The 14,226-nt window shown below is 35.7% G+C and overlaps 1 protein-coding gene and 1 long non-coding RNA gene across 2 annotated transcripts in view; one reads left to right on the top strand and one right to left on the bottom strand.

Moving 5' to 3' along the window:
* The window catches only part of Hr4 (Hormone receptor 4), a 168,137-nt gene that overhangs the window by 140,701 nt on the left and 13,210 nt on the right, over positions 1-14,226 (bottom strand). The window lies entirely within an intron of this gene.
* LOC137000089 (uncharacterized) lies at positions 6,760-10,856 on the top strand. The gene is made up of 2 exons (XR_010890385.1): positions 6,760-10,058; positions 10,157-10,856. It is a non-coding gene; the product is annotated as an uncharacterized lncRNA (long non-coding RNA).

The following is a 14,226-nucleotide window of genomic DNA, read 5'->3' as shown; positions in this document are numbered from 1 at the left end:
TCTGATCTCGTAAATCAAATTTATTGATATAAGCTAATTAATGATAGATAAAATGCAGGAAATAATTTGTCTTATCTAAACGGCTCTATCTTTGTAATTTTATTTCAAGGTACACATTTTGCTTCCGTTAAAAGTTCAAAATTCCCAACTAAGATTATTGTGCTAGGCATCGGTTTCACTTTACGTATCTAATCGTAGCCTTCGCTACTTAAGTAATAATTTAGTTGTCACGCACTGTGTGCCTGCACTGACAACGTCTTAGCTGTAACTGATAAGTACATTCGAGTTGTTCCGCTTGCCTTGCTTCATTATACCTGCGACTGTTTAATTAACATCAATGAAGATACTATACTTTCTCTTTTTGTCAACTCGGCAATGTACTGCATCTCGAATCTATGTCTATAATAGAAAAATATGTATATTTATTGTCACGCGACAGAGCTTACACTACTTGTTACTCTTAGTTTTGCTATTTCTTATGATTTGTGGTACGAATTAATTATAATTTTGAATGCAAAAAAGTTATGCGAAACGTATCGTAAATGTCATCAAATTTGCCTTTAAAGATGCATATAGTTTTCGTAAAATTTCACGAAGCGTGGAAAGCATATATTAATGCATTCCTGCTTACGATCGTGAGAAGCCAAGTGTAAAACTGTAGACGTTTGTTCAATCAGGGTCGATCCAAGTTTAACTTGGTATACTTTGACTACAAATAGCATAAGTGAATGAATAGGTTTTAACTTTTTGAACAGCCTTTAGATACTTTTTTAAATTTTATATTTCTATGATAGAAAAAGTGATAAAATTCATCCTGACTTTTCTATAAAATTAATATATTTAAATATTATATATAATTGACATACATATATTATATTAATAATTAATCATTCTTGTCTCATAATACTCTTTAGCATCATTATTTAAAAAAACTTATTTTTAAAACAGTTATATAACAATATGTGATAAAATATTTAATTATGATATTTTACGGTAAGAAAAGTCAAAGTATATGAATAATTTTAAGTCAATAATTGATATTACAAAATTTGCAATATTATAAATTCTTCAATTAACAATCCAATTAGAATATTTATATTTCTTTTACAAAAATAAGATAAAAAATTTTTATTCAGATCCGATATAATTACTCTGTTTGTTCTTTTTCGCAATTTTATTTTTGACGTAATCTCCAGTCCGGCCCTGAGCTCAACCTCCTATCGTCGTGTACCTGACCATGCGAGCGCAGGTCTCGGCTCCGGCGAGACCATGATCGCACGCAACGTGCATAAATTACATTCAACGAGCGTGCACACACAGCGAATGAGGTAACGGCGTATTCCGCGGTCCTCGTTCCGGCGCAGCGGTGAAAGTTGCCCGAGGTCAACTTACGAGCATACAACGCGGCCTCTCTAAGCGCGCACGCATGTGTCCTGTGTGCGTACCCCTTTCCTTTCGCCGCGTAAATTTACGCTTCTGGCCCTTAAGCCAAAGCCCCTTTTGCTCGGAAAACTATGCCTGTTATTCACGCTTAAGCATTTGCATAATTTGAAAAACGCTATTGCGTTTCCATGATTTCAACAGAAAAGCGCGACCGCGCAATACACAGTGCGTTGAAATAATAATGCATATGTGTTGTTAATTTTTTACTACAATATGTTGAGTAATACGTAGTTAAATAGGATCAAGATATTTGAATGTGTCAAAATAGTTATAACAATGATAAGCGAGTACAAATAGTGTTGTGATTTGTAATAATATTTGTGTAAGATCTTTATCGATCTTTATCGATCGTATACCACAAATATAGATTTTTCCATTCCCCGTTTTCTCTATTTAACTCCAGCTATTTTTATCTCTCCCCATCGACATTTATAACTGGACTTTTTAAAAGTAAACTGCACTGCGCTGTATTATATTGTATTAATTGCGTCAGCGACCGCAAGCTTTGTAATGTACTTACTCGTTAGTTTTAGCTTTGTTCCCCGCCTGCCCGTCTGTTTGTCCTTTGTATTTTACTGTAGTTTTATCTTTCTCATTTTATTCTTCATTTTAATTTAACGTTACTTTGATTGTTTAAAAAGTATCTCGTCTACATTCCATCTTTCAAGTATGTTAGTTTAATTTAAATCAATGTTCTTCTTCGCTGTATTTAGAACTTCTTGCAAAATTTGTGTGGTTTTGGGCCATAATTAGGGATATAAAGTAAATACATTTTTCTTTCGCTTATAGTATTTTTCGGGTCAGTTCCTTCTATCCTTTTTCGGATGCATTACGCACACACCTCGCAAACAAGCACAGAGCAACAATCCTATTTAGACATCTCCCGGTACACAAATTATGCAATCAAAGAGAAAAGGGAAAAACGACTAAAAGAGAAGAAACACGTCACTTGTCACGTAATGTTTGAAACGCGGATGCACAACAGCTGAGCTCATGTTTTGGCAATTGAATATCATTCCCGAGTGATTTCAAGTGTGAACATTTGTACAAATTTGATTAGAAACTTTCATGACATTGCGCGAGCACAGTAAAAAATAAACTATTTATAATTTATATAATGATAGCAATGTGCTAAAATTTAAATAATTGGATAACTCGAAGCGGAAAGTAAAAAAAATTGATTAGCAAATTTGCTGCGATAATGCACTCTGATATCGAGCAAAAACTCAAAGCGCCTCGTTATCGCAGCCGTTGGCGAGATTGGTCTTCTTTTGTCCTTATCGAGTCAGCTGGCCGCAACGACATAGCCCATTGTCAATTCTCGTACTTGTTATCCGACAGGAAGGAAAGCGTGGTCGAGATTAAATTCCTCTCCTTTCGCAAGGTTTAGGTTAACGCACCACGAGTCGTCCGCGACATTGTCTGTCTGCACACTGTGTGAATAGTGCTGAATGCAACTAAGCTCATTTAAATAAAACGCAATCCTTCTACGAAATCCTAAGCATTATTATTTCAATTGTAATTTACGGCAAATCTTTTTATCGATGTCTCTTTATCCGATAGTGAAAGAAATCTTAAAATGTCTAGGCTCGTCCGAAATATCCCACGCTGAAATATCGCACGACTAAATATCCTGAGCGTTTTCTCGCAAAAGCGACGTCTCAATTATCCGACTTGAAACGAAAGCGTCATCGTATCGGCCTGCGCCTGGACGTCTTTTAAGAGGAAAGTCTGGGGGTTCCTTGTCTCTTTTGGATAACCGCGCATTTGAGAGAGAATCGTCCATGACACCCGACAGAACGAACGATGGCAAACGCGCGTTCGGTTCCTTTTTTAACCGCGGCTGCTTTTTCTCGCCGGATTCGTTCGGCTTTTAATAACTCCCACGCGCAAAGGCGGCCACATCCGTGGACGCCACGGTTGGTACGTGACGCTGTGTGTAACCACCGCTGCACCAGTCAATGACCCTGGGGCTTTAATGCCGAACGACCGCGACCGGTTACTATACTTTGCGCCGCGAAAGAGTCTCTCTTCCTCTTACGCGACTCCACGCGAAAATCCTACTGCATTACCGCAGTCGCTGCGGTGCATTCAAAATGCATTTCTTCCGAAGATCTAATTATTCTATCAATTCATATCTCTCTTAAGATTGGGAAGAATATAAGAAATCTCAACAGAACAATTAATCTATTAGCAACAGATATCGTGTGAAATAAGTAAATGCACATTTACTGTCTTATAAACGATTGAAATAGTAACAACTAGATTAAAAACAAGTTTAACTTATAAAGAAAGGCATTCAAATGTCCCCCTCCGATTTTCACGGGCTTTATATTGTGCAGTAGCTAAAAATAAGAGAGACATGCATTTTTTTATATGTGCTTTCTCGCACGTTTAGGGGCTGAAACAACCCCTGCAAGCTGACACAATATATTTGATTTTGAGAGGAAATCGTGAAAACTATAAAAGATATAAAAAAATGTTTTAGATAAAAGTTGTATGGTATTTCATACTCTTTACAATCAGTTTATATATTTTTTTAAATATTATATTTTTTCATACACTTCTCTCCTCTTTCCATTTATTTTTGCAAATTTAAAAATTTTGGTAACAAAAATTGAAGGATTTTTTATACTGAATTCAGCTACATATAATGATCTTATTTTTTTAAATCGCATTTTTTACACACTAGAACAATACAGGCGCGCGTTACGCCGCGCGCACTTCTTATAATAATTTAATAATTATAAAATCTAAATATTTTAATTAAATTTTTTTTAATTTTAAATAATCGTCAAAATAGCCTTCGCTGTCAAACTGTCAGAATAATCGAGATAATCAATCAGCGTCACGGAAAAGCGTCAACAATACACTTCGAGATTTTCGAGATGTTTCATACATTCCGGTGTCGATCTTTCATGATCTTCTACCGTATTTCCTTTTTTCTAGAGTGGATAAGCTCTGAATACCATACGCCACGTCTACATCGTGCTTGTGTACTCGAGCTTCTTCATCATTCTGTAATAACAAAGGTAATTATTTTCAAATACGCATAATAATTAAAAGCAATATTCGAAATTAATAATAACTTATTACACGACTTCATTCAAATATCTTTAATACACTACGATACAATATTTTTTATGACAATCTTGCCATAAAAATATTTAATATTTAACTTTACGATTATATTTGATATCGTAGTAAGTTGCAATATTATATCGTAATGTGTTATTGTAAAGTAAGTGACAATTAAAAATTGCGACATATTAAGAAATACATGAAATTAAAATCAAGTAATAAATAACAATCCAAAACTAATTGTCAACAATAATATGAATAATTCATGTCGCAGGAGAAGAAAACAATGAAGCACCGCACATATAAACACGGTATTCAAAGTTTATTTCTAAAAAGTGCGATTTCAAAAAATAAGATCATTATATGTGGTTGAATTCAGCGTAAAAAATCTTTCAATTCTTGTTACTAAAATTTTGAAATTTGCAAAAATAAGGGGGAAGAGGGGGAGGTATATAAGAAATATAATATTAAAAAAAATATATAAATGCACAATTGTAAGGAGCATTAAATACCATACAACTTTTGTCTAAAACATTTTTTTCTATCTTTTATAGTTTTCACAATGTTCTCTCAAAATCAAATATACCGTGTCAGCCTGTAGGGATTGTTTCAAACGTGTGAGAAAGCACATATAAAAAAATACGTGTCCCTTATTTTTAGCTACTTCACAACATATTAAAGCCCATCAAAAGGAGGGGAGACACTTGAGTGCCTTTCCTTGTTAGTCTAATAGAAACAAGATACGTCTGAAGTATATTGTAATAAATATTTCATCAATACAACTATATCACAAATTATATATTTAATCTTTCTTTATCTAGAAATTGCTCAACTATATTGAATCATCCTTTCCATCAATAATAAATTAGAAGAGAGAAAACGAAAATAAATTGAATGATACGATTATATCTCCAGAATTACACTTGCCTATAGCGTGGTACTAAAATATATACAAGTTTTAATTAGCACAAAATTTTTCAAAGAATGGAAAATATTTTGTGAATAAAATAAAATTATATTTATAAATATATATCTAAAAGAGGGAGAGAGAGAGAGGAAACTTTTATTTGATTATATTTTAACGATTACTCGCACAGATCATAATACGATTGAAACGTTGAAAGAGGCGAAACTTAGAAAACATTGATCGTTTCCAGAATTCGAGAAGCGTGCTGCTGAAGTGAACTCTTGCCCCAAAAGTCTTCACATTGTATTCCGGCACGCCGGAATCCATTCCGCGGAAGAACTCACGCGAACGTCCCCTTAGAAATTTCCGCTTTCCTCCATCGTGGGCCGTCTTTACGGTTCTTTTCGCGGTGCGTCTCCTACCCGTAAATTCTCTTACGTTCCATTCACTCGGCGCGTCCGCTTACGGTTATCTCTCCCTGTCTCTTTTCCCCTTGTTCCCAGCCTAGTTTCTTTTCCCGCTGCCTCTTTCTTCCCATCTAGAGACGGTCCACCCACACACGCCAGAGCACATCGCGCGCTCGTCGAAGCGTTCGTTCGCCGTTCGAGACACACGCGTAAATATACACGCGCCGGCCGTGGTTGCATTTCGATGTATTTTTACGCCCGAGTCATCGCTCCCACGGTGTATTTTTATCCGACGCGAGTGATATGTAACGGGCCTCCCTCCGATCGAGCGGATGAGGGAGGAAAGGGAGACCGCCATCGGCGGCACGAAGAAAAAAAAAGAGATTGGTCGATTCGAGAATCGTTACTTCGCCGAGATGCAGTCTCGATGCAACTCGACGTCTGCGAAGCGAAACGTATTTGCAGCATTCTCCTCGATCCATCCTCTCTCGGTTTTTAATGCAGCGGAAAGAGCAAGAAGGAAGTGCTCGGTGCTCGGCAAAAGATGTGCATTACGATAACTTACATAAAATGGTTGTTAAACGATTGCAAATAACGATTAATGTGATATAAAAGAGAGATTTTATTCTCTCTTCTATCTTACTTTGAAATAATTATACGGCAGTTTGGTCAATTAAGATATTATTTATTTCGCAATTATATTATTTGCATCTTAATTCCCCGGTGATAAAGTTCATTATCCTTGCGACTCTATTAAATCAACGCTCAATTGTGTATAGTTAGATAAAGGGATTACGGCGAATTATATAAGCGGAGAGAACGCGCGTTTCCCTTCTCGTTCACCTTGCAGGAAATCCTTCGCGTGTACGACGTACTTCCTTCGAGGATACGTAACAATCCTTTCCGTCGTACACGTCCGTGACGATTACATACATAGCTTGGTTACGGAAAACGCCGCGCGCATGATTCGCGAGTTGTCGAACTTTCCTTTTATACGAGCCTCAAATATTGCGCGCCAACCAGTTGCTGATTATATAAACTGTGTGTGAGCATTTCCTTTTCTTTCAAGAATTACGATGTTATATTTACGACCAGGTCGAGAAGAATGAGCAAAAGTTCAACATTCAAGAATTAATATTTAATATTCATATCGTGTATTCTATTATTATTTTATCAATTTCAATTGTTCGAATTATATTCTGCTTTTTACAGTGGACAAAATTTGTTGGACGTGATCGTAGAAATGAATTTTTCAGCTATCAAAGTCTGTTAAAATAATTGATAAAATTGCAAAACGAAGAGACGAGCTCTTGAATGATTGATTCAACAAAATGTTGTGCGCAATGTTATATCAAAGAAGCCTGACGTTTATCACGTTTATTTGCGTCCGAGATAACTTTTTTTCAGAGAAAGTATCTCGGTGTCGATGACCTGAGACGTTACATAAGACCGTGAAATTGTTGCAATTACAATTAGCAGTATACATTTAATGCACGGAGATAATGTGTTAAATTGTTGGAACATCGCGATGACAACGTGGAAGTACAGTTATGTAAACGTAATTATCAATGGAGAATGAATATAAAGGAAATGCGTGTTATACCATTACATTCAGACTTTTATGACTGCTATCAGTAACAAAATCGAAATTTTATTATAATTTTAGCAGCGTCGAATATTTCTCCTTTCATGTTCAATAGGAGGATTTACATTTGATTAATCGTATAAAAGCGAAGATAAATTAGTCATATATCCATATTTAAAATAAATTAATTTGGCAATCAAGTCGCGAGAATAGGCTGTAAAATATTAATTCAATTTAATACGATTAGAATTATTGAATTGTCACAGAAGGGTGCTTTTTTTTTTTTATAGACACAGGCGTATTTTTTCTCCGATCGTTAAATATTAAATTAGAAGCTAAAAAATGCATATGCAAAATGTATACATTTCCCCAAGTAAAAAGTTTCATATCGAATCGGATATATCTGCCGAACAGGTTGAAAGGCACCGAACTGGCGCGCACGCGGCACTTTCAGACGTATCACGGTTAGATGCGTTCAACGAAGTTAACGGCGGAAACCGAATGCGAAAATTCGAAAGCGTCCACGCGAAGCTTGATTAAAATTCGATACACGCTGACGCATTAAATTCGGCGGTTTACGCGAACGCGCGCGGCGATGTCCCGACGTGCGCGCCTGAAGATTTGTCGTAACTGCTTTTTTCGCGCGCAGTCGCCGTCGTTGAGGCTAAATTAGTTTCGCGAGGCTGTTGCGGGTATAAAAAAGAATGCGCGAAAAAAAGAGCGAGGATGAACGAACGGGAACGAAGGAGGGAGCGAAAAAAAAAGTTTTGCGCGCATCGTAGGCTGAGCCTGGGACAAAGCTCGGTACCTGCGATTCATTTCTCGGAAGACATTTGACTATTAACCGGTTCAGGACGGGCGTACTATATGTATATAGTAACTCGAGTATCTCGAGAATGGATTAATATTCTTTAATGAATAAAGTATCATTTTAATCAGGATTTTAGGCTCTACATTTTGATATATGTCATTTTCGACTTTTTAGGGTCGTGTTCGCTTGTATAGTCATTTAATAGAATTCGAAAAATTTTTCTTAATTTATTGTTATTGTTGAGAAAAGATAAAAATTTTATTGAGAATAGTATTGGAGAATAATAGAGAATTTTTTTGAGAATAGTAAAGAAAAGAAAAAAAAACATTTCTTTGATTGAGAAATATGATTCAAAGCGTAAATCTGTAATTGGACCTCGATTATCTAATCCTTCACGTTTGACACTTACGTCTAGACACTTTCCTTATATTGAAAAAGATAAAAATCATTCAACAGGGCAAAAAAATGTATTGTTTGTACAGGAGCGAAAACAATAGCGGACAAAAGATCTAGATTTGAATGTAAAGAATGTAACATCGAGCTCTGTGCATTGCTTTGAGGATTATCACATAAAAACAAACTTTTAGTGCATTGTTATTTACTAAAATCATCATTTCGAATAAAAATTTTTTTTAAAAACCTTGAAAGGGTTAAACGAGCATAAAACACGAAACAACTGGAAGTCGTATATGTTCGATGAGAACTTTATGTCCACTGTGAAATTCTTTTTCTGCACTTGCGCACTGATTCTTACATTTTTTCACGATACTCATTGTTTTAAATGCATCGTTGAAGTTTTGGAAGTTTCGCGACAATCTTCGACTTTTCCTCCTTTTCAATATAAGATTAAGTTTCTTCTTTACATGATGTTATGTACAAATTTATGAATAATTTTATACGATTCCGTTGACAATCTTTTTTATTATTCGCATCTTTCTGTATATGTTTTCATCAAAATTTTTTAAATGAGATTAATCTTATCAATCCTGAGATTGCCACATTTTGATCAATAGCGAAGTTAACGTCGAAGATACATCACATTGGGATATAAATTCAGCGCGGTCAATGCAGCGCGACCTTCGATATTTTCTACGATCAACTGACCAACCCGCGGCAGTTCCTCACCTCGCTTTTCGATTCGCAATCGATGATAGATTCGCGGTCCCGTTGCAGCGGACGGAGAACGAGAGTGAGCAGGAAGGAGAAAGGGATAGATGGTGGTGAGACGTTGGGTGCATCGTCTTCAACAAAGTATTATAATAGCACAAGTTATCTATCCTTGACGATGACTCAACAATATGGTAGATATCAAAATAGTTCCCAACAGTACAAATAGTAAGATAAGGGAAGAAAAGATAAATATTGTGATTTGTGACAAAAAAGGTAAATAGGGAGTGATTAAGCTAAAAATATATATTCGTTACACATCACGTTTGTACATAAATACGCAGTTGTACCCCATGCATTGTGTTATCACAATGCGTGAACAAATTTTTCTTTGAAGACAAATTGGTTATTTATCTTAATCACCTCCTATTTACCTTTTCTTGTCCATAAGTCTTGTAATGTATTGTTACCACAATGCGTGAATAATATTTCTAAAACATGAAAAATTAAATAGATTCCGTCCTGCGGAGCGAAGTCGACTTCACCGAGTCGACTTTGTTCAAGTTTTCAGTTAATGAGCAATAAGTATTCCATGATCGAGAGCTGTATAGATACCTCATCGACGGTATAAGCACTTCTATGTCAATTGATTACACAAGGTGTCTCGAACTATTTTTTCTATCAAAATGCAACAGGACTTGGGAGTCAGAATTAGTTGTTGGTGTTGTTAATTTTGTAGTTAAAAATGTTTAATATTTATAATTTTTGATCTATGATCAGGTCGTTGTCTGCGTGACAAAGACATGTGTTTAAAGGTTGCAGGAAAAAATATCAAAATACATATCACCATAAATTAATGGCGTTTTTGATTGGATGTACTGGTGCGCACTAAGTATTAGGAAGAGTCAAATAGAAATCTTAAAATTGCGATGAAAATTCGAAACATCGTACCATTGTCTTGTAAGTTGGCAATTTTGTCAATGACTGAAAAAGTGTTCTACAAGTGATAGCAAACAAGTAACATTACTTCACAGCAGCAGTGTAAAGATGGCCGCCCCACTTGAGATATGCACCAAAGAGGAGCAGCAGTCTGCCATCCGTGTTTTGAGCGTGAAACCTATTAAAATTCATCATCGAATAAAGTTGCAGTATGATGATGTACGTTTGTCGCTCCAGCAAGTGTACAAATGGATTAGAAAACGGCGTGAGTTCTGTGACAGACTGTCCTCGACGGTGCATTAGTGGCTGCATGAAAGAATTTTTTTCTAGAGGAATCCATGCACTCTGCGCACTAAGCGCGGAGAACTTGTACGTAGTATAAAACTACACAGAAAAATGGTATAGGTGTGTACCTGTATATATATATATATATATACATATTATTAATGTATTATGTATCCCCTTTATAAATTTTGCGTCCTCAGATGAAAAATACTTCCGCGGCGCCTGTCTTCTTATGAATAGTGTTATAATATACATATATTTCTTTGTAATTAAATAAACAAATAGCGCGCGTGTAGCTTGCCTATGTTTAATATATAAAATCGCACATATTAACATATATTGAAATTGAATTGTTTCTGCACAATAAAAATTGTGTACATAACAGACAATTGGTTGTAAAACTAAAAACACAATCCAACAAAAAAAAAAAAAAAAAAAAAACACTTACCTAAACGAAGCATCCAACATATTAGATGAACCAAGGAAAAACCCCGAATAAAAAACAGCAAGGCACAAGAAAATTATCCGAATTCAGCGTTCAGCGTTTATTGTCAACGTTTGTAAGTGTTGGCGGAAAAAAAAGACTAAAACGAGTCCAACTGGTAAGGGTAATATATATAGTCTAATCTCCAGGGCCGCGTTTATAAAATTTGTGCCCAGGGGCTTATGATCTTCGAGCGCCTCGATCTAGCCTCCCTCCCCCAATGAGTAAACAGTAAATAATTAACATTTTAAATGTTAATATAATTCTACCGAAACACACTTAAGAACAAGAAGATAATTAAAAATGGAACATTTTTTTATGAATATATAGAAGCTGCGGCGCCCCTGACGCTTCGGCGCCCAGGGGCTTAAGCCCTAAAAACCTATAGGTAAACGCGCTACTGTTCTCTCCCTCTCGTGTTTATTATATGAGAAAAGGAGAAAGCGTTAAAAGATAAGAGAATTTGCTTGAAACAATGGTTAGTAACAAGGTAATAAGAGACATTTCTAATGAAAGTTCAACAGTTTAAACATTGAAGTCTTTTAATCTTTTTTTTTAATCAACAAGATAGAAATATCAAATATTATCATGCTATCAGATATTTTAAAATAACATCACATTCTTATCAGCAATGATGAAATCGAATCCACCTAACGTTAAGGGCGGCACAACCGGGCTGGCCGGCGCGCGCGGTAAGGAGATGTCGAGAATCAACTGAAAAGCTGAAATAATTCCGAGCACTGACTTAAAGGATTGTTTCTACCAATGTGCATCGTAGCCAATTTTTATTCTGACGACAGATTTTCTTTTATCGATCTTTTTTAAATAAAATGTATAACATTCTCGAATTATAAATCATTATAGTTTTTGATAAATGAAGTTCTCTCTTGTAATTAAGCAATCAAACTATGTTTCTTACTTATATTTGCTTTTGTGGCAATCTCTATATTTTTAGAATTTAAATTTTAAACACATTAATTAAATCATTACAAACATGAAAAACGATATACATATAGTTTTTTAATCACCCTGTATATTAGTTAAATTATGTACATATGTATAAAATTTAACAAAACAATCTGATATCTTTGAAGATCGTATTCTTGAGTAATTTCTAAGATGTTGCATCACTTCTGCCTACCCGTTGTACCAGACTCGTATGTGTGGGTAGTAAACTACTTTTTCTTTTTTTTTTATTACAACTCAAAAACTAAGCTTCGAACAAAATTTTGTAAAAGAAAAAATCGTCTTAGAAATCGCTCAAGAATGTGACATTTCAAGGACATCATGTTTTGAATCACCCTGTATATAAAAAATTTTCCCAAGATATTATTTTATTTCTAGTGTTTTACAATGTATACAGGGTGTTCGGTAATTGCTGAATCATCTCTCAGGTAGAACGAGTTAAATCGAGTAGAAAAGTCCTGTACCATTTTGCGATTTTCGCAATAATTAATGAGGAATTAATTAAACAGTATCGGCCAATTTGCGCGAGCTTAAGAGCGCGGCGAGAAGAGACACGTGGCGGTACAGTGCATTGGTTATCTAGTTACTAGGCGACGAAGCGTTGGTAGGAGCACTCTACAAATGATAACGACAACATACGAACGGTGCGTAAACGCTGGATCCTTGCGTCCTAGCGGATATCATCTTTTCAGCATCAATTTAAAGTCAATGTTTGAGCAGGTATGATTAATGAATATTTAATTGGACCTCACATCCTACCTGACCGCATCAATGCACACCAATTTTTACAGTTTTTGAATAACAATCTATTTGATCTATTGCAAGATGCCTTCAAATCTTCGCTATGACAATTGGCTGCAGTTGGATGGGTGCCCAGCTCGTATTGTTAGGAATTTGCTAAATCAGCATTGTCCGGAAAAATGGATTGGCCGTTGGGGACCTGTGGAGTGGCCAGCTAGGTCTCCAGATTTAATCACGTAACAGTGGGCTGTTTCTTCTCGCCATGCGCTTAGACTCGCGCAAATTGACCGATCTTCTTTAATTAATTTCTCATTAATTATTGCGAAAATCGCAAAGCGGTAGAGGACTTTTCTACTCGGTTTAATTCGCTCTACCTACACCCGAGAGGTGATTACCGGACACCCTGTATATCACTTAGTTATTAAAGTTATTGTAACCAAAAAATACTTTATAAAAAATCGCAGATATTTTTACTTGTGCGAACATGCGAGCCGGTTTATCACGGGTTTTGCGTGCAGAAACAAAAAAGTCTGTCAAAGAAGCAGAAATACGGCGATCTACCTGCTTGCACTATCGCACTTGTAACCTAGTTAATTTTAATAGCTCGTAAAACCTTGCTCGAGCATTGTTTCGTTTGCGATGCGGCAAGGCGATAAGCATTTTCATAAAACGCGCGCATAACGCGGAACCGTCGCAGACTTGGCCAAGCCTGTCAATTGCAAAGGCGATATCGGTACATGTATTACTGAAATCGGTAATCGAATTTTCTCTTAATTTTTCGATATCTACATTTATCTAATACGTCATGATCGATAAGGACAATACAAAGAAGCATTAATTATAGTATAAAGATAAACGTACAGCAAATTGATAGGCTTTCTTATAAATTTTCTCACGCAAATCAATTAAGAGTCCTTAAAAGTATGCAATTTGTAGATGCTTGTGTAATTCACGCATCTTTCCGAAGAGAACTTTCTCTTTGTCCATAAGCCCGACGTATATTGCACACGTGCGAATAAGTGGAATCCCGCGATCGTATCGACAAGAATTGTGCGAACCTTTGTCGAGTGCCCACGATACGCGCGAAGTGAAGGGCAAATCGTTTCTGTGAGAAAATGCAAAATAAACATCGCCATTAAAATGCGTGTACATGTCCCGCGCGAGTCAAAATTTTACGATATCTTTCCTCGGTATCGCGCTCTTTGTATTGCCACCTATTATTAGAATTGTTCTTTGAACGTTTATTGCAAATCTCTTTTATTGAATATCGATCCCTTTTTTATACAAGCTTCTTTAATGGAATCTTTAATTACAAATTTTTATGTGGACACATAATAGCGATTTCCAGCTATGTATTATGGTTTTCTATGAAAAATTTATGCGTTACAATAAAATATAGGTTTATTAATTGATGATATTAATTGATATATTTTTATACATGTTTTACATAAAATAATGCATTACAAAAAT

The sequence above is a fragment of the Linepithema humile genome, chromosome 5, assembly GCF_040581485.1.
Source record: "Linepithema humile isolate Giens D197 chromosome 5, Lhum_UNIL_v1.0, whole genome shotgun sequence".
NCBI classification, from domain to species: domain Eukaryota; kingdom Metazoa; phylum Arthropoda; class Insecta; order Hymenoptera; family Formicidae; genus Linepithema; species Linepithema humile.
Note: the sequence above shows the minus strand (reverse complement) of the source record. Positions and strands in the feature narration are given on the sequence as shown.